The sequence below is a fragment of the Crotalus tigris genome, unplaced genomic scaffold, assembly GCF_016545835.1.
Source record: "Crotalus tigris isolate CLP2741 ecotype Arizona unplaced genomic scaffold, ASM1654583v1 scf7180000024310.2302065, whole genome shotgun sequence".
NCBI classification, from domain to species: Eukaryota; Metazoa; Chordata; class Lepidosauria; order Squamata; family Viperidae; genus Crotalus; species Crotalus tigris.
The window spans coordinates 1,495,001-1,515,720 of NW_024100482.1; the positions used below are offsets into that span (position 1 = coordinate 1,495,001).

General features: G+C 38.7%; 1 long non-coding RNA gene across 1 annotated transcript; it reads left to right on the top strand.

The window, feature by feature from the left end:
* The first annotated feature begins 7,614 nt into the window (after window positions 1-7,614).
* LOC120299780 lies at window positions 7,615-18,293 on the top strand. Its single transcript, XR_005554480.1, has 3 exons — window positions 7,615-8,033; window positions 12,976-13,223; window positions 15,935-18,293. It is a non-coding gene; the product is annotated as an uncharacterized LOC120299780 (long non-coding RNA).
* The last annotated feature ends 2,427 nt before the right edge of the window (window positions 18,294-20,720 follow it).

Sequence of the window (20,720 nt, forward strand, 5' to 3'; positions counted from 1 at the left end):
ATCAGAAACGTTTCTACCAATCCATCAATGGAGAAACTGCAAGGAATCAGTCAGTACCTGACAAGGAAGAAACAGTGCAGTTCTGGAAGCAGATATGGGATAACCCAAAGAAATACAACAAGGATGCGGCTTGGTTAAAAGAGGTGGATGCAAATAAAACAGAAGTTGAAATGAAAGAACTAGTAATAACAACAAAAATGGTAGAAAAAAGAGCAAGGAAAATCAAAAATTGGTCAGCACCAGGTGAAGATGAACTGCATGGGTTTTGGTTGAAACATCTAACTGTTATACACCCACTCATTGCCAAACAGTTCAACAATATACTACAAGGAGGAGAAATTGAAAAGTGGCTAACAACTGGGAAAACCTACCTAATAATGAAAAATCCAGCAAAAGGGGCAACACCAGGTAACTACAGGCCAATTACCTGCTTACCAACAACTTTCAAATTACTAACTGGTGTAGTAGCTGATGCAGTGCAACAGCATCTAGTTGAAAACAATCTCTTTCCACCTGAGCAGAAAGGAAACCGCCCCAATAGCAGAGGAACAAAAGATCAACTCCTAATAGACAAAATGATCTTGGAAAACTGCAAGAGAAGGAAGACCAACCTGAATGTGGCATGGATTGACTACAAAAAGGCATTTGACTCTCTGCCACATGATTGGATAATAAAGTGCCTAGAAATAACAGGAGTCAGTAGAAACATCAGAAAATTTGTGCAAAGATCGATGGCACAATGGAAGACACAGTTGCAGATCAATGGTGAGAGGCTGGGAGAGGTTAATATCAAGAGAGGAATATTTCAAGGAGATTCATTATCACCATTACTATTTGTTATTGCACTGTTTCCTCTGTCAACAATACTGAATAACTCAGGACATGGCTATCAAACATCAAAAACATCTGCCAGACTATCCCACCTCCTTTACATGGATGATCTGAAGCTGTATGGAAAAACATCATCTGAAATAGAATCGCTGCTCAACACTGTCCGTATATATAGCCAAGATATTGTAATGGAGTTTGGCTTGGACAAATGTGCCACACTTACTATCAAACAAGGAAAAATAATGAAAACTGAAGGAATCAAGATGCCCCACGAAAATAACATTAAGAGTCTGGATGAGGAAGAGTACTACAAATACTTGGGTATCCTTCAAGCTGACAACATCAAGCACACTGAAGTCAAGAAAAAGATTAGAGGTGAATACATCAAGAGAGTGAAGAAGATCTTAAAGTCCAAACTCAATGGAGGAAATACCATAAAGGCAATCAACACCTGGGCAATCCCAGTCATTAGGTACACAGCTGGAATAGTGGACTGGACTCAAGCAGAACTAAAAGCAATGGATAGGCAGACCAGAAAAATAATGACAATGAATCATGCCCTTCATCCACGCAGTGACATTGATAGACTTTATCTACCAAGGCAAATAGGTGGGCGTGGAATGCTACAAGTACATCAGATGGTTGAAGAAGAAAAAATGGCTTTGGAAGAATATCTGAAGAACAATGATGAAGATGCACTGAAATTAGTATATCAGGAAGGCTTACTAACTACTGGAGAGACCAAACTGGCCTACAAGAAAGACCAAATGAAGAACAGAATAGAGGCATGGGAAGACAAAGCACTACATGGCCAATACATGAAAAAAATAGCTGGGAAAGCAGATAATAATAAAACCTGGCAATGGCTAAGAGCAGGAAAATTGAAGAAAGAGACCGAGGGACTAATTCTGGCTGCACAAGACCAAGCCTTAAGGACAAATGCATACAAAGTCAAAATTGAGAAGACAGCAACAGACAGTAAGTGCCGCCTATGCAAAGAAGCTGAAGAAACAGTGGACCACTTGGTAAGCTGTTGCAAGAAGATTGCACAAACTGATTACAAGCAGCGGCATGACAAAGTAGCAACAATGGTGCATTGGAAGATCTGCAAAAAATATCATTTGCCTGTAAGCAAAAACTGGTGGGATCATAAAATAGAGAAAGTCATAGAAAATGATAAAATTAAACTGCTCTGGGACTTCAGAATTCAAACAGACAAGCACCTGCAACATAACACCCCAGACTTAACAATTGTCGATAAGAAAGACAAAAAAGTCTGGATAGTGGACGTGGCAGTGCCTGGAGATAGCAGAATAGAAGAGAAAGAACTGGAGAAGATAACAAAATACAAAGACCTACAAATAGAAATAGAAAGACTGTGGCAAAAGCAAGCAAGGGTAGTACCAATAGTCATAGGCTCCTTGGGTGCAATCCCAAAACAACTGGAGCACCACTTGAACACCATTGGCATTGACAAATTCGCTATTAGTCAATTGCAAAAGGCGGCCTTATTAGGAACTGCTTCCATCCTGCGACGATATCTGTAATACCATCAAACATCCACATCTGCCTATCCCAGGTCCTGGGTAAGGACTCGATAGGTAGACAAAATGCCAAATCCAGTCTGAACATCTGGCTGACTGTGCGATGATCGATAATAATAATAATGGCTTTGGAAGAATATCTGAAGAACAATGATGAAGATGCACTGAAATTAGTATATCAGGAAGACTTACTGACTACTGGAGAGACCAAACTGGCCTACAAGAAAGACCAAATGAAGAACAGAATAGAGGCATGGGAAGACAAAGCACTACATGGCCGATACATGAAAAAAATAGCTGGGAAAGCAGATAACAATAAAACCTGGCAATGGCTAAGAGCAGGAAAATTGAAGAAAGAGACCGAGGGACTAATTCTGGCTGCACAAGACCAAGCCTTAAGGACAAATGCATACAAAGTCAAAATTGAGAAGACAGCAACAGACAGTAAGTGCCGCCTATGCAAAGAAGCTGAAGAAACAGTGGACCACTTGGTAAGCTGTTGCAAGAAGATTGCACAGACTGATTACAAGCAGCGGCATGACAAAGTAGCAACAATGGTGCATTGGAAGATCTGCAAAAAATATCATTTGCCTGTAAGCAAAAACTGGTGGGATCATAAAATAGAGAAAGTCATAGAAAATGATAAAATTAAACTGCTCTGGGACTTCAGAATTCAAACAGACAAGCACCTGCAACATAACACCCCAGACTTAACAATTGTCGATAAGAAAGACAAAAAAGTCTGGATAGTGGACGTGGCAGTGCCTGGAGACAGCAGAATAGAAGAGAAAGAACTGGAGAAGATAACAAAATACAAAGACCTACAAATAGAAATAGAAAGACTGTGGCAAAAGCAAGCAAGGGTAGTACCAATAGTCATAGGCTCCTTGGGTGCAATCCCAAAACAACTGGAGCACCACTTGAACACCATTGGCATTGACAAATTCGCTATTAGTCAATTGCAAAAGGCGGCCTTATTAGGAACTGCTTCCATCCTGCGACGATATCTGTAATACCATCAAACATCCACATCTGCCTATCCCAGGTCCTGGGTAAGGACTCGATAGGTAGACAAAATGCCAAATCCAGTCTGAACATCTGGCTGACTATGCGATGATCGATAATAATAATAATGGCTTTGGAAGAATATCTGAAGAACAATGATGAAGATGCACTGAAATTAGTATATCAGGAAGACTTACTGACTACTGGAGAGACCAAAGTGGCCTACAAGAAAGACCAAATGAAGAACAGAATAGAGGCATGGGAAGACAAAGCACTACATGGCCAATACATTAAAAAAAATAGCTGGGAAAGCAGATAATAATAAAACCTGGCAATGGCTAAGAGCAGGAAAATTGAAGAAAGAGACCGAGGGACTAATTCTGGCTGCACAAGACCAAGCCTTAAGGACAAATGCATACAAAGTCAAAATTGAGAAGACAGCAACAGACAGTAAGTGCCGCCTATGCAAAGAAGCTGAAGAAACAGTGGACCACTTGATAAGCTGTTGCAAGAAGATTGCACAGACTGATTACAAGCAGCGGCATGACAAAGTAGCAACAATGGTGCATTGGAAGATCTGCAAAAAATATCATTTGCCTGTAAGCAAAAACTGGTGGGATCATAAAATAGAGAAAGTCATAGAAAATGATAAAATTAAACTGCTCTGGGACTTCAGAATTCAAACAGACAAGCACCTGCAACATAACACCCCAGACTTAACAATTGTCGATAAGAAAGACAAAAAAGTCTGGATAGTGGACGTGGCAGTGCCTGGAGATAGCAAAATAGACGAGAAAGAACTGGAGAAGATAACAAAATGCAAAGACCTACCAATAGAAATAGAAAGACTGTGGCAAAAGCAAGCAAGGGTAGTACCAATAGTCATAGGCTCCTTGAGTGCAATCCCAAAACAACTGGAGCATCACTTGAACACCATTGGCATTGACAAATTCGCTATTAGTCAATTGCAAAAGGCAGCCTTACTAGGAACTGCTTCCATCCTGCGACGATACCTGTAATACCATCAAACATCCACATTTGCCTATCCCACGTCCTGGGTAAGGACTTGATAGGTAGACAAAATGCCAAATCCAGTTTGAACATCTGGCTGACTGTGCGATGATCCTAATAATAATAATGATAATGTTGGAAGGGACCTTGGAGGTCATCAAGTCCAACCCCCTGCTCAGGCAGGTAACCCTATATCATTTCGGACAAATGGCTGTCCAGTTTCTTCTTAAAAACGTCCGGTATTGGAGCATTCACCACTTCTGGAGGCAGGTTGTTCCACTGGTTAATTGTTCTAACTATCAGGAAGTTTCTCCTTAGTTCTAGGTTGCTTCTCTCCTTGATTAGTTTCCATCCGTTGCTTCTTGTCCTGCCTTCAGGCGCTTTGTAAAATAGCTTGACTCCCTCTTCTTTGTGGCAGCCCCTGAGATATTGGAACACTGCTTTCATGTCCCCCCCTCGTCCTTCTCTTCATTAAACTAGACATACCCAATTCCATCAACCTTTCCTTATATGTTTTAACCTCCAGTCCCCTAATCATTTTTGTTGCTCTAATGATGAATCCATGTTTTATCTGCTGTTCTGGTTTTATGAAGAAAGACCTCACTTTCATTTTTGTAGCATGATAACAATTGCTAGCAAATTTCAAATCTTTTAAATTTTCATCTCTGCTGTCAGCATATAAAAAAATCATATTGCACAATATTCCAATATTAAAGATGATTAAAAATGTGTTCCTATAAAATGCTAAACTTGGCAGTAATTTCTCTTTGAATGATCTGCTGATTTCTCTTAATCAGTTCTTCAGCTTTTATCACGTAAAACTCCTTGATTACTCTCTAAGATCCTCCACCTCCTTCTTTATGGCATAAATCACAGTTCACCATCTTTACAGTTTTGACAATGCACAATATTCACATAAATGCAATCATCACATAATCAACCTATATTCATTTCTGTTTGCAAGAGCTTTTCAGCAGTCAAAAGTGCATTGCCAAGCACACTGCTAGCTTCAATTTCATAAACAATAGCAACAAAACCTTTTCTCAAAACAACTTCTCACTAAATGAAATACATCAGGATTTCTAGCAGGTCAGTACCAGCATCCATTGGTAATTTATAACATTGGAGGCATTACTTTTCATTCAGCCCTCTTAACTGTCTGGTGGCTCTTTTTCTTCAACTAAACAGTCCCAGGAATGTTAGTTTCACAATAAGAAAGATCCTTCTTGAATCATTTGGTTGCCTTTTCTTGAAACTTTTTCAACTCCATAATACATTTTTCAAGATAAAGTTGCACACTCCACAGATCTTTTAAATGCAAAGTCCACCATATTCCAAATTATATCAATAGTTTAAGGACTGCTTCTACACACTCAAGGTATTGTTGATTGTGTGTGTGTGTGTGAGAGAGAGAGAGAGAGAGAGAGAGAGAGAGAGAGAGAGAGATGATCTTAACTGATCTTAAAAATGGGGGCAGACTGGGGTGCAGTGGTTAGAATGCAGTATTGCAGTCTGACTCTGCCCACAGTCTGGAATTTCATCCTGACAGGGTGCAAGGTGGACTGAGTCTTCCATCCTTCTGAAGTTGGTAAAATAAGGACACAGCAATCTGGGGGCAACATGCTGACATTGTAGACTGCTCAGAGAGTACTATAAAGCACTATGGGGCGGTATATAAGTCTAAGTGCTATTGCTATTGCTAGTATCTAATATTTCAGAACAAAGTCATGGCAAACCAATGTAATATTATAATCATGGAATTGTTCTTGACCAAAAGAGGTTTTATCTTTTTCTTCCCAGTGCTATTTTTTCTGTCTTCTCCAAACTAGAACTATTAGATATGTCAGATAATACCCATCATCCCTAGCCAACATGAACAATGTTGGTTGATTAATGAAAGTTGTAGCCATCATCAGATGAAAAATACTAAGTTCTTTAGACAGCCTCTTTTGATTTTTTTTGTTTGCTTTTATATTTTACCTCAGATGTACTGATGTGAATAAAGCCACATGGCTCTAATAATGTAAATTCAGATATTTCAGTTCCAAGAATCTGGAGCATATATTTCTGAAATCATAAACTAAGGTCATGTCCAGGACAAGGAGAGCAATGAGTCTGTAGCCATGTTCTATAGAGATGAGATTTTGTAAAATAGTAAGTAAAATAAACATTACAATCTTCTAGGCGGCTTTTTCTGTAATGTGAAAATGTAAAACTAAAATGAAGCTGGGTAGTTGTTATGTTGCTGATTTCTGTTCTTCCCCTTTATATTCAGGACCCCCTCCCCCAAAAAAAAGTCATTGCGAAGAACATGATCTGAATGACCATCACTGCTGAGAGGGAGCATGCTATGGCTAGTTATATTGAGGTGCTGCATGGCATGCTAGAGATACATCTGTGGAGTCCTTGATGGCCTCTAAAGTGCACTGATGATGTTACCTAGTTGGTTAATGAAACATATTTGCAAGCAAACCACCAACCTTAGGAAACATCAAGGACTGCCTGGTTCAACTCTGAGTTACGTATATTCTCTTTTCTATTAGAGATGTGTCTATTCCCACAAGGTAGTTGCTTCCTGTTGTTTGGTAATAGAAATAACTCTTTATTGCCGGTATATCCCAATAGGTAGATTCTTTAATATTTTTCAGAATGAAAGGAATATGTTTCCTGATATTTTTTTTTACTCTCTTGCAAAGTGGCTTTGCTATTACAGTCCTGTTCTTCCATATCCTTTTGTCAATAATATAGTCAATTTGATTTTTTTTTGTAGTCCATCTGCTGATGTCCATGTATATAGGTCTTGTGGTGGAATGTTTCAGTTCTGTCTCCTGGCCTGCACAGTCCAACTCCTTTTTTCACCTTACTCCTTTATTCTTTGGCATTCCAGTCTTCAAGCTACAAGTGCAGATCTTGCTTCCAAATCCTGTCAGTTTCAAACTGAGCTTGACTATAATATTTGTCAGCCTCCTCTTCCTGTGCATCAATTTCTGTTATCAACATTGCACTAGCATTGCTCTGCAAATGTTGAGATATACAGTACATATAACTCACACTTTTCACTAATTTTTTACCTTCCACCTGTACAGAGTTATAACTTCCAGAATTTCTAGCAAGGACAGTTAACTAGTTTCACAAAGTACACTGCTAAGTTCAAATGCTGTCAAAATTTGAACTGAGCACCTAAGAGTAATTCCTGAGGCCACTACCCCAGTATCCCCCTCCCCATGTTAACAAATGTGGGAATATCATTTAGAAATTAATGCTGGCCATAGTATTGCATGTGCTTATAGAGTAAAGGAATTTACAAGGAAGCAGAATTCACAGAGTGTCCTTGGTGTGATGGGCCCAGGCGCTTTGGTCACACTTCATTTGTTAAGAGCAGGGGGCAGGAAACAGCAAAAAGTAACAATGACTGCTTACTGACATCTTTCTCTTTCCTGTCACTTCCTTTTCAGGCCACAATTTTATCTCCCAATTTGTAGTCGACGGGTTTTACTTAGTAATTCATCACATTGGTTTTTTTCACCTGTTTTTGACCATCAGGTAGTTGAACCCAGTCATGCAAAAGTGTGTTTAATTTATCAAAAGAAGTAGTCATTAGAGGAGCTGCATTTGTCTTGACATCTCAACAATGATTACCAGGTATGTTTGCTTGTTTTTCTTCCAGTATATGATGTGGCATGAATGCATTTAAACCATAGCTGTGGTCATATTAAAAGACAGGGCATCTATGTTGCTTCTGTGGTTTTATACGTTCCTATCATTTATTTCATATAATGGAAGTTACAAGAAGGCAAATACTGACAAAATATTTGCCAGTGGAATAATTATCCTGAGATGTTGTATTGCCCTGGATCTGTTAAAGTAGATGCAAATTAAGATCTCCATTGATTTAATTTGAATTCCAGTACTCAACAAAGCCTGGAAGGTCTGAATGATGCCTTCTAATGTTCTTCTATAATTACTATGCTCAAAACATTTTCCTGTAATCCTCTCCCTTCTGAATTTGAAGCGACCAAGTGTTATTAGGATATCTTGTAAGTAGGTGTTAATTGTATTCCAGCTGCAATAGCTTTTAGAGTTTGGGCTAATAGGCAAGCAGAAGGTTAAAATTAGTTATTAAGTGATGTATGAAAGCAAAGGAACATTTTGTGGGTTTAGAGAAACAAAGTTGTTAACCACAGAATATTTATCATAGCTAAGAGAAAGTTTTGTTGAAGATCTGGATGTTGAGCTTAGGAATTTTTGATGGATGGAAATTTCATTTTGTGAAATGAATTTTCTAAGGTAGCAATTACACACCAGTGTTGTACTCATCTCTGCAAACCATGCAAATGTGTGACTATGAGTAAAAAGTATTTTTCATTATCAGGAAATCTACTTCACTCTTCTTTTTTCCTCCTTTATTCATAACCAAAGGTCACATATTTAAAGTTGCATATACGTGGTCAGGATGGAAATGGAATGTTTGTGGGCACCAGATCATTTATAACAGTGGTTCTCAACCTGTGGGTCGGGACCCCATTTGGGGTCGAATGACCATTTCACGGGGGTCGCCAAACCATGCTGTCTGCCATTTTTTTCCCTTTTCCCTAGCTGTCCTACTCCCTCTTATTGGTGGCCAAACCCACTTGGGGGTCACCAGAACATGGGGAACTGTATTATGGGGTCACGGCATTAGAAAGGTTGAGAATCACTGATTTATAATATTCCCTGATTATGTCTGCATATACATACAGGTAGTCCTTGACTTACAACAGTTCATTTAGTGATTGTTCAAAGTCATAGCAACATTGAGAAAAAGTGACTTACGATCATTTTTCACCCTTATGACCATAGCAGCTTCCCTATGGTCACATGATCAAAATTCAGATGCTTGGCAACTGACTCACATTTATGATGGTTGCAGTGTCCCAGGGTCATGTGATCACCTTTTGTGACCTTCTGACAAGCAGAGTCAATGGAGAAACCAGATTCAGTTAACGTGTGTTATTAATTTAACAACTGCAGTGATTCACTTAACAAATGTGGCAAAAAAAGTTGTAAAATGGGTCAAAACCCACGTAACAAATTTCTCACTTAGTAACATAAATTTTAGGCTCAATTGTGGCCGTAGGTTGAGGACTACTTCTATATACAAATCTTAGAACATTAAAATACATATCTTGATTTGCATTGTTTAACAAATTGTATAAATGTGATGCTGTGCAGTTTTCACGCCACAACACAACGTGTCTGAAAAGACTACCGATCTCAGTTACCTACATACACCAATGTATGTAGGGCCATCCATAGTATGCTGTATGTCTGTAAGCCACACCTAGGGATAAGGTGGAGATTTGAGTGCTTGGAAGCTATGAGGATCAGAATGCAACAGAACAGACATAGAATGAATCTCATCAAGAGCAGGTATACAACTGGGAAGTCCTTTTGGACTATCAGAAGATTTAATCGGGAAATCAACTCCACAGAAACTAAATTAATTTTTATTGGGTGTATTTATTTAATTAGCTATCTCACAAAAACTTGACTCTGGCAAGTTTATAGTAATAAAGGCAGCTTTACTTGGAACATCCCGCAGCAATATCTGTAACACTGTCAAACATCAGCATCTGACTATCCCAGGTCCTTGGGAAGGACTCGATAGGTGGATAAATCCAGTCTGAGCAGCTGGAGGACTGTGTGTGTGTGTGTGTGTGTGTAAAACATAGATTAGAGATAGAGATAGATAGGGATAGATATCAATAACAACAGACTTTTGCAAGTCTGCTTGTGTGGTACTTACTTACCCCTTCCTTCTATCAATTGGGGAGGTTTTTATCAGAGCCACTTCCAACATTTTCTCCCTGTTGTGGTCTTAAGATAGGTTTCAGTCCTTGTTACTTTGGTAACAGAAATGTATATCTCCAAGATCATCTTCTTGGTTGTCTGCATGGACTCATAGATCATGCTGTAGCTGCAAGTGGAGGTCATGATTTTACTAGATTTCACTGATTTGCCAGTTGTGATCCTTTTTGGTGGATCTGATTATAGTGAGTCATGGTGGATCTGATTATAGCGAGTCATGCCTTTGTCATCTCCCATTTAGATTACTGCAGTTCACTTTGTGAGGGTTGCCCTAGGACAGGGGTAGGCAATCTTGGCTCTTTTATGACTCGTGGACTTCAGCATGGCTGGCTCAGGAATTCTGGGAGTTGAAGTCCACGAGTCATAAAACAGCCAAGGTTGCCTACCCCTGCCCTAGGAAGATGGTTTGAAAGCTACAGTTTATGCAGAACAAAACTAGCTACTTACTGTTCCTTCTGTAGTGATAGTGAGTACAGCAGGGTGACATCTATACTGTGGGACCTCAGTGGATACAGCTAGTCGCTGGCTTTGGGCTCAAATAAAAGTGCTGGTTATCACATATAAATGGCTTGGGACCTTATTCTCTCTAGTTTGTTCTAAATAGAATCTGCTTCCCAATATTTGCCAGCTAAAAGAGCATATTGCAGATTTCTGCTATTGAGTAGCCATGCAATAGCACTAGTCCCAGTAATGTGGTAGTCTTGATAGACTTCTTCTTTGGCTGCATACAGAGCAGACCAATGTATTCCCTGATCCAGTAACTCTTTTGAACAAAAATTGTTAAAGAAAAAGATTCTATTAAGCAAATCCTATGTATTGCATTCTGTTTGGCCATGAAGACAAATGAAGGTGAAAGCATGATCAGAGATCCAGTTAAAGGAATTATTCAAATTTAAATTAGATAAGAAAACTATAATATAATTTATGAAAAAATAGATCATAACTTGAAAATTATTTTAGAAGATGATTACTCACCGTTAAACAGTTGTCAACTCTTAATGAGCACATAGAAGTCTTGATGTGTCTTCTGATGATTTATTCCTAACTTGGTCCTTCAGCTCTTCCAGCACTACACTCATCACTACTGTGACTAACTTTATCTATCTTGCTGCTGGTTATCCTCTTCTTCTCTATCCTTCCATCTTTCTCAACATAATAACCTTCTCTAGAGATCTGGGACTTTGCTTAATGCGTCCAGAGTAGGAAGATTTGAATCTTGTTATTTGTGCCTTAACTGAGAATTCTGCTTTGATTCGTTCAATGATCCATTTGTTTGTTTTCTTAACCGTCCATAGTATTCTTAGGTCTTTTCTTCAACACCAAAGTTCAAATGCATCAATATTCTTGTTATCCTGCTTCTTCAAAGAGCAACTTTTGTTTTCATAGAGCGTCATGGGGAATGCTACTGCTTGTACCTATTCTGATCTTTGTAGGTATATAGACACATCAAGGTATCTGAATATCTTTTCCAAGGCCTTCATAGCTGCTCTACTAAGGGCTACTCTGTTGTGCAGTTCTTGACTGCTAGTTCCTTTACTGTGGATGGTTGATCTTAAAAGGCAGAAGCTATTCACTTCTTTGTATAGATAAGTAGGAGAGCCAGTTTGGTCTAGTTAAGGAATCAAGGTAGAAACCAGGAGAATATTTTACTCTGGCCTTAGCCATGGAAGCTGACTGGGTGACCTTAGGCCAATCACTCTCTCTCAGCTCAACTCGTCTCACAGGGTTGTTGTTATCTTAACCACTAGACCAGGGGTAGGCAACCTTGGCTCTTTTATGACTCGTGGACTTCAACTCCCAGAATTCCTGAGCCAGAGTCATAAAAGAGCCAAAGTTGCCTACCTCTGCACTTGACCAAACTCGCTCTCCTGCTTATCTATACAAAGAAGCAGATAGCTTCTGCCTTTTAGTGGCATTATTGCAATAAACTATTTTTCACTGAAATCTTGAACATTATTGATTGATTGATTAATAATTATTATTAAATTTATATGCTACCCATTTCAATGTCAGGCAACTCTACATTTAATTAAAATGTGTCTTGAGACTCTGGGACTTGCTTGCTCTGGAGTTAGTCTGATTTGCAGAAGTTCACTCATTGTCAGCTCTATTGATTTCCTCCTGTACTACTGACATTTTAAATTCCTAGCATTTTTCCCCACAAGTGCAGGATCCTCTTTTGTTTCAACTAAATGTTGATCTATTGATTGCAATAGGAATTGACAGACCATCTTGTCGCTTGAATCTGATGTTGTGGAAAGATTGACTGTCCCTACATCACCCAGCTGGCTTTCATTCACTGGATCTCACAGTATCCTGGTTTTAGGCTGGAGCCTTAACCACTAAACCAAACTGGTTCTCAATCAATTTCTTTCCTAGTTTTCAAATTTTAAATTTTTAAATTTGACAAGGGCTGGGACAGAATGAAGAGGCCTATAGTTACCACTTGAAGATAAAAGAATCCACTTGTGCATAGTCATAACAACTCCATTCACCCAAAAAAAAGAATGGTAAACTTGTATGATTTGAAAATAATAATAGAAACTTTTGCATTGCATTGTCAGAGAAAAGAACAGCAGTAGCACAAACTGATTCATAAGAATTTAAAAGTTAAGCTCCTCTGAAGTTTTTCCTCCCTGACTTTTTGGGGGTCGGAGTGGGGGCTTATGTCTAGATAGGGGTAGAGTTGCTAACATTCTGAACAAGCTTTTTCCTTTTTTTGCTTCTAATTTCCTAGACCAAGATAAAATCAAACCACTGGTATGAAACGAAATAGCTGCATAGAAACCACACTGAAAAAATACCTCTTCTAAAATAGCTTGTTTCCTGACAGATGTTTTTGCAAGCTGTGGAAGGGAAAAATTGTTTATGAACTCTGAAGCGCTCCAAGAGCGTTGCATATCTAAGCGCTTTTTTGTAGAGACAATCCAAGAGAATAGTAGAAAGGAACAGGAGCTCAACAGGAAACAAACCCATTACTGCCAGGTGAGACTGAAAATAACTCTTGCTAGGATCATAAAGAAAAATTCCATCTGACATGTGTTTACATGTTGAGATAAGCCATGCTCATTCAACCATGCTCTATTCAATAGCCCACAAAGCTAAACCAAAACCAAACCAACCACCTTTTAAGCTTAGTTTTCCTGTGCATGCTCAGCAACATTAGTGCTGATGCTACCAGGTGTATTTGCAAGATTCACAGCCTTGCAAATTTCCAACTACCAATTAACCACCATTTGCTTCATTTGTGGTGCAGCATGCTATGTTAGGTTAGAAAATTCAGATACGCAAATAAACCATGAATAAGGCATCCATGATTAAGTAAGCCCTAGGTAATGGTGTTATGTGAAGACTACCACAGAGTATCAATGCTCTAGGCCAGGGGTAGGCAACCTTGGCTCTTTTATGACTCATGGACTTCAACTCCCAGAATTCCTGAGCCAGCCATGCTGAGGGGAAAGGGAGAGGTTTCCAAGCTGAGCCATGCTGGCTCAGGAATTCTGGGAGTTGAAGTCCATGAGTCATAAAAGAGCCAAGGTTGCCTACCCCTGCTCTAGTATATTGCAACTTCATACATGAATATAATACTACAGTAATGTTTTCAAAAAATACATAATGAGTTTCCCCTAACACTATATTGTTGATACTAGATTGAGAGCTAGTTTAGTTTAGCAGCTAGAGAGCAGGGGACTGTGAGTTCTAGTTCCACCTTAGGCATGAAAGCCAGCTGGGTGATTTGGGGCCAGTCACTGCCTCTCAGCCCAACCCACCTCACAGGGTTGTTGTTGTGGGAGAAAATAGGAAGAGGAAGGAGTATCAGGTATGTTCGCTGCCTTGAGTTGTTTGTAAAAATAATAAAGGTCAAATAACAATGAAGAAATAAATACAATATTGTTTTTCTTCTGAAAATGTTCTGGAAATGAGGAAGGATGTGCCCATATCAGATTGAAGGCACCACCTTTAAAATAATCGGCCTTGCAAAATTCTTAATAAAGAGCTCTTAATTCTTGCAAGGATCCAAATGCAGCTTTGTCTTCAGAGACACCCTGGGTGGACTTTCATCTAAAAGGAAGGCTTTTCACAGACTGGGCTGGGCTGTACAGGTAATTTCAGCCCTCAGATTGCCACACCTATCGTCCCCTAAAATAGAAAGTTCATTGTGTTCCTGCTGCAGGAGGTTGAGCTGCTTTGCACAAACATTTTATTAAATTAAGAAGGCTGTGGTTTCATTACAAGCAGTTTCAGCACCCACACAGAGAGTTGCATGTGTTAAGTGGGTCTTTAGGGACTGTAACATGCCATATTTTCCAGTATACCACTAGGAAATAAATATAATAAATATGTACAATTAAAGATTTTGCCACGTCTCTATTTTTCCATGTGCATAAATTAGACTTCATGCTTACCTCGTGCATGCTTTCTCCCACACAATTCTGCCCAAAAGATGACCTGCTAAACCTCAGTGAGGATGTACGTCTTCCGATGTTAAACTGAAGGGGAAGGGGGGGGTCATACAAGAGGAAATGTTCCACCATAAAAATAAAAATTCCCTCTGTCTGTCAGCTTGTCTGTTTCCCAAAGCAGCTGAAATTGTAAGATCAGATAGATGGATCCAGAGTTGCTCTTGAATTGCCACCAAGTCCCATTGTGGAACTATCCTATGTCTACTGCCTCCTACTAAGGAATTAAAACTGTTCACTGCAAACCACAACCCTTGGGAGGAAATTGAGAATAGAACTCTGAGAAGAAATGGTTATTTTCCTTCTTCCCTGCATCTTTTCCCCTTGTTTATTGGAAAGCTGATGGCCTTAAACAGCTTTGATTTGCCAATAACTTCTCCCATTTTGTCTTTTGAAAACCCCCGCCCCCCCAGTCTAAGAATGAGAGTGACTTTAGTCCAGTGATGGCGAACCTTTTAGAGACCAAGTGCCCCAAAACCAGCCCCTCCCATCCTGCCTGCTCTGCCCCTCCCCACCATTCTGCCCCCTCCCCACCTCCCTGCCCACCCACAGGGCCACTTACCGCCTTCACAGCCCCCTGCAGATCGCCCAGGCGGCCCAGCAGCACCATGGTGGCTATGCCCTTCACCTGCGCCCCATAGCATCAACTGCACACGATGGGGCACAAGGGAGGAGACTTGGCCCCGCTGCCCCGCTGCCATGTCCTTGGCTGCACTGCTCCGTGTGGGCCGTGCCCAGGGGTGACTCTCCTCCAGGGTGCTGCTGGTGAGGAGGAGGCCACAAGGGGAGGCATGTCCACAGAGAGGGCTCCAAATGCCAACTCTGGCATGCGTGCCATAGGTTCACCACCACTGGACTAGTCTATGACCAGCTGACCTTTGTGAAGGTCACAAAAGAATATCATAGTTCTGGATCTCCCTATTCATAGTCCAACATCTTTGACCACTACACCACACTGCCCCCCTAAGCATCTTTACTATGGTTAAACTCCAATTGTGTTATCCCTCAGTAATTGTTTTATCACCATCATCATCACCATTATTATCATCATCATCATCCAAACAGTAATGTTTTCTTTTGTACTCTGTTGCCTAGCACATTCAACTTTTTTTTGCATACTAATAGCATTATGCATAAAACTGGTTCCTAAACTAAAGAGAACTGATCCAGGCTTATAAGAATATAAGACTTCTGGGTCTGCTGCATCTATTAAAATGTCTGTACTTGTCTTGGCAGGTGAGCAGTGACCAAATTATGGAGGATCTTGAGCCCAGAATTTCTTTGCCACAAAATCGTGAATGGGAGGAAATCTGCATTCATCTAGTCCTGGTTAAAGCCTTACAAGATAGCCTGAATTCAAACTATTATTTGGTATCATAAGACCATTTTCTATACATAATGCACAAAAAAATGCTTCAAGGAACAAAATATGGAAAAGGGTAAATGTCAGTGTTTGTGTATGTTATAAAACAAAGTCTCCCAAACAAACATAAAGCTTCATCTGTGTACAAAATAATTTATTTAAATCCAGTGGCATTCAATTAGTTACATACAAAACTTTCCAGCATATTTTATTTGCTCTTTAAACTGCTGTTTACATCACAATATAAATAAATATATAAATACATAAAACATAAATAATATCACATATCTAGATTTTTTTAAACTTCAGTTTTAAAAAAATCCTCAGCCTCAGTAGATAAATACATTTGCCTAAATCACATTTCTTATCTCTTCTCCACCAATCGATCAATATTTTTATTACAATTAAATTATACTGCAGGGTTCCATTGTCCAAAGTGCTGGCAACAGGGGCAGCTGCCTTTTATTTCTTTAATGAGACACAGTAACACTGTCTTTCAGGAGAAAGAACATCTCATAATTTCTATCTTTCCTCAAGTTCCCTCAACTTTCCCTCAAAACTTTCCCTCTGAAAATGAAATATTAGATAGGAATATTAGATAAGATCCCAGAGGTCTACATGTTATTCCGCAGGAATTGTCTCTCCCCGTTTCCATTCTTCAGTCTTTTACATTTTACTTTAGTTTGTCTTCTCCAACTTGATCCTTTCTAAATATGTTGGATTTGAGCTCCAAAGTCTTTTAGAAATATGGCTAATTCCTTCCTTTGGATGGTAGATAACAAGCAGAACAACACAACAACAACAAAAGATTCTAAAGCCAAGGAAGTACTAGAAGAAATGATAGCAGAGATGTTCCAATACAAGGCTTCTCCATGGTTACAGTGTAGATATTGCAAGCATCTGATTTTACGCAGAGTGTTCATTTTCAAAGTTATGTTATTATTCAAAATAACCAGATAAACATTAAGATTAGCAAAATAAGGGATTTCCACAGCAGAAATAAATATACTGTATATATGTTATGATAAAAGACATATAATTTAATATTACTTTAAATAAATAAATAGATAAATAATATTCATTTGTGCACATATTTGAAAAACATGTAGTTAATTCCTCTTTAGTCAGTAGTACATCCTAAGGAGTATTCAGTAGTAACTAAGCTTTCAATCCTTCGATCCTCCAAACACTAAGCTGGGAGTAAATTTCAGGGACTTTGCACTATTTGTTTCCATAATTTTGCATATATCTGTTCTTTAAAACCGCTTCATATTCTAATTTACAAAGAATGGGATTCCCCTCCCTCCTTTTTTGAGATATTTTACTGAAAGTTCACAAACGTCTAGGCTATCTTCACAATAATCCAGAAAGGGTTTTTTGAGTGGAGATCTGGATGGTTTAGGACAGTATACTTTGTCCCTTAGTTGCTTTTCAAAAGTTCAGGCAGTTCACGTAGGAAGTCACCAAGCTCCTCCAGGAATTTATTGGTGCTTATAATTGATATCTCACAATCCTCATTGTCCTTTAATTAAAAAAAAAAAAGAGAAAGTTGTGTTTAAAAAAACAGGATTTTCAGTCTCCTATATTCTTCCTTCCAGAAGCAAGAATGCAACAGTGTTCTCCTCTTCACTCTGGGGTTTTGAGGGTGATGGGGTTTAAGATACTTAAGCAAAAGGAATCCTATGAAAAAAGAGGTTGGGAATGCATCTTGCAAAGTGCTTGCCAATCATTATGAGTCCCATCACACTCCATGGTTTTCCTTTGTAATTATTAGCTATGGAGCTGGTGCGTATCTTGCATGATTTGCTTTTAAACACAGACATGTGGTGAAATGAAGCTGGATTCACTCTATTGGACTGAACCAGGAAAATGATTGGTTTGGTTTGGTCTGCCTCATTGTAGTTACACATAATACAATATATCATGTGATCAGTACAATGTACTGATATTCTGATCTGCGATGAAGATTATGGTATATTACACAAAATAGTGAACTACAGTTAAGAACCATGATTTAGCCTGATGTGGAAACCAGTTTGTATGAGTATACTTGACATACCAATTGTATGTCAAATCAAATGATCTTTATGGTCATTTTTACTCTCATAAAAAATAAATGTTAAGGCTTTATAAAGTGTTAGATTCCATTCCTTAAAGACATTTTGAAATGTCCAGGAATGTGAATATAGCAGTTATTTGGAACAGTTTCCCTGAGATCTTGTGACAGCTGTCACATATATAGATGCTAATTATAGATAGGTGATAGGTAATAGATAGATAGATAGATAGATAGATAGATAGATAGATAGATAGATAGACAGACAGACAGACAGATAGGTGTGTGTGTGTGTGTGTGTGTGTGTGTGTGAGAGAGAGAGAGAGAGAGAGAGAGAGAGAGAGAGAGAGAGAGAGAGAGAGAGAGAGAGAGAGAGAGAGAGAGAGAGAGAGATGATAGATATAATAACCAGCCTTATTATTTTTTACATCTAAGAAAAGCAGGGCCTATTTTTTTTTATCAAGCATTACTATTATCTATTTCACAGATAAAATGATTCCTAAGATCTGAATCTAGATCCTAAAATGATCAAATAAGACAATACATCTGCAGTTTTAGTAATGTAACCTGGTCCAACAATAGCATTAAATGCATGATTTCCATGCAAAGAATAATACATTTCAATTACTCCCATGTATGCCCTCCCTATTCCTGCAGAACAGAATGTGAATTGTGATTTGGTAGCATTTTCAGGGATTCCTGACAATTCCTGGAAAGGCTCCAAGTCTCCATTGTTACATTAACTGCAGTTAAGACTGGTTATTGCTTAAAGAGATGCCAGAGAGAGAATAACGATGGCATGTCAAAGAGGCTCCTTAATAAACAGAGCACAGTTAGTCAGCACTGAGTCACTAGCCATGTTCAGGACACAGAACAAATTGTAGTTGTTCAGATGCCTGCTTTAAGTCACAGCAAAAAGTCACACTGCCTTTGATGCAATTGAGCTTACAATCCTTTGCCCCAGAGAATTTAAGCTGACAGCAGTGCCATGCAACGATATTTAAGAGTGTTTATGTTATTATTCAAAAACAGAGTAAAGCATCTCTACGTACATTTTGTGGTGTTAAGATTTTGGTGATTTCAGCAAGCTCCTTAAGACCTTGGAGTATTTGTGGGTCTTTAATCTTCAATAAATGCAGAGTCTGGATGAATTTGTTCAAATTATATAATACACATTCTTTCTGAAATGATAGCATATTTTTTTTAAAAAAAGGTTAAAGCACATCTGTAAATTTATAGCACTATGAACTCTGGAGATTAAAAGCTATAATAATGTGTTACAATAAAATGTATTTACAATTTTGAAGACATGATGCCATTCAGTATACTTGCATTGCCTAGAAAATTACAGTCTTACAAATGAGGAAAGGAAAGGAATCCCTGCAGATTTTACTCTGCTGGTCATTGCCTAGGGGGTGATGCTCATCTCCATTTCAAGGCCATGAGTTGTTTCGTTGTGTGTGTGTGTGTGTGTGTGTGTGTGTGTGTGTGAGAGAGAGAGAGAGAGAGAGAGAGAGAGAGAGAGAGAGAGAGAGAGGGAGGGAGGGAGGGAGGGAGGGAGAGAGTGCATGTGGCCAAATACAAATAACCAATAACCCTGGCTCTATATTGTCTGACCCATTTCTTGGATTGCCTCTTGGATATTTCTCTCTAAATAATCAATATTCTCCCCGTCTCTTGGTCTTGCACAAGACTTCATTTGGCATCTTATATATTGTATTGTCTTTCATCCATTAATAGACCAACCAGGACAACTTTTGCAAACTACCACAAGAACTATTTCTCCAGCTGTTGCTTTACATGTAAAGCAATTTACATTGCTTTACATCTCTGATTGGATTCACGTAATATATTACACATAATACAATCTGCTTAGTGGTGGCTTGGTGTATTATATGACTCCTAATTTAGTGTGTTGTATAAAATCAGCCAATAGCTTGTCTTGAGGCATGAGCTCATAAGAGATGTGGTTGGTGTTATGCTGATATAGGTTTGAATTTCTGCTGTGAATATGCATATGTAAGTGTATATTAAAGGCATTATGTTTTGTGTGTGTGCAAATTAATGATTGAAGTTGGGTATTATGGCTGGAAGTATATGAAAAAAAAATTGCATGTATGGATATATCATTACATTAATGACCTTAGCCTTGATCCTTTCCACCTAGTTTGTGCAAATAACTGTGGGATGTGGACCTAAAAATTAAGCTATATGGGAATGCAGACGTCAGGTTAAAAAAAGATCTCTGTCTTAGAGTGTGAATATGCTTTATCCCACAAGTCTGGTAAAGCTGTCAAGTACAAAGCTTAGGAAGTGGTGAATGGTTCGCCACTATAGTCACTCACATCTCAATTAAAGTTTCTCTTTAGTGTACACTTCTCTTAAGTGTAAGTGACATTTGAAGTGACATTTAAAGTGACAAATGAATTGATCATACTGTAGTTTGAATGAAGGATGCATTCCAATGATAGTGCATTTAAAATGGTTCTGCCTTTCAGAGGGCAATAATAATATTCAGAAATTATGAATGGGTGGGTAAAAGACAACACAATGCATTTAATTTAGTTTTGACATCTTAATCATAAACTGGCTCTATATCTACA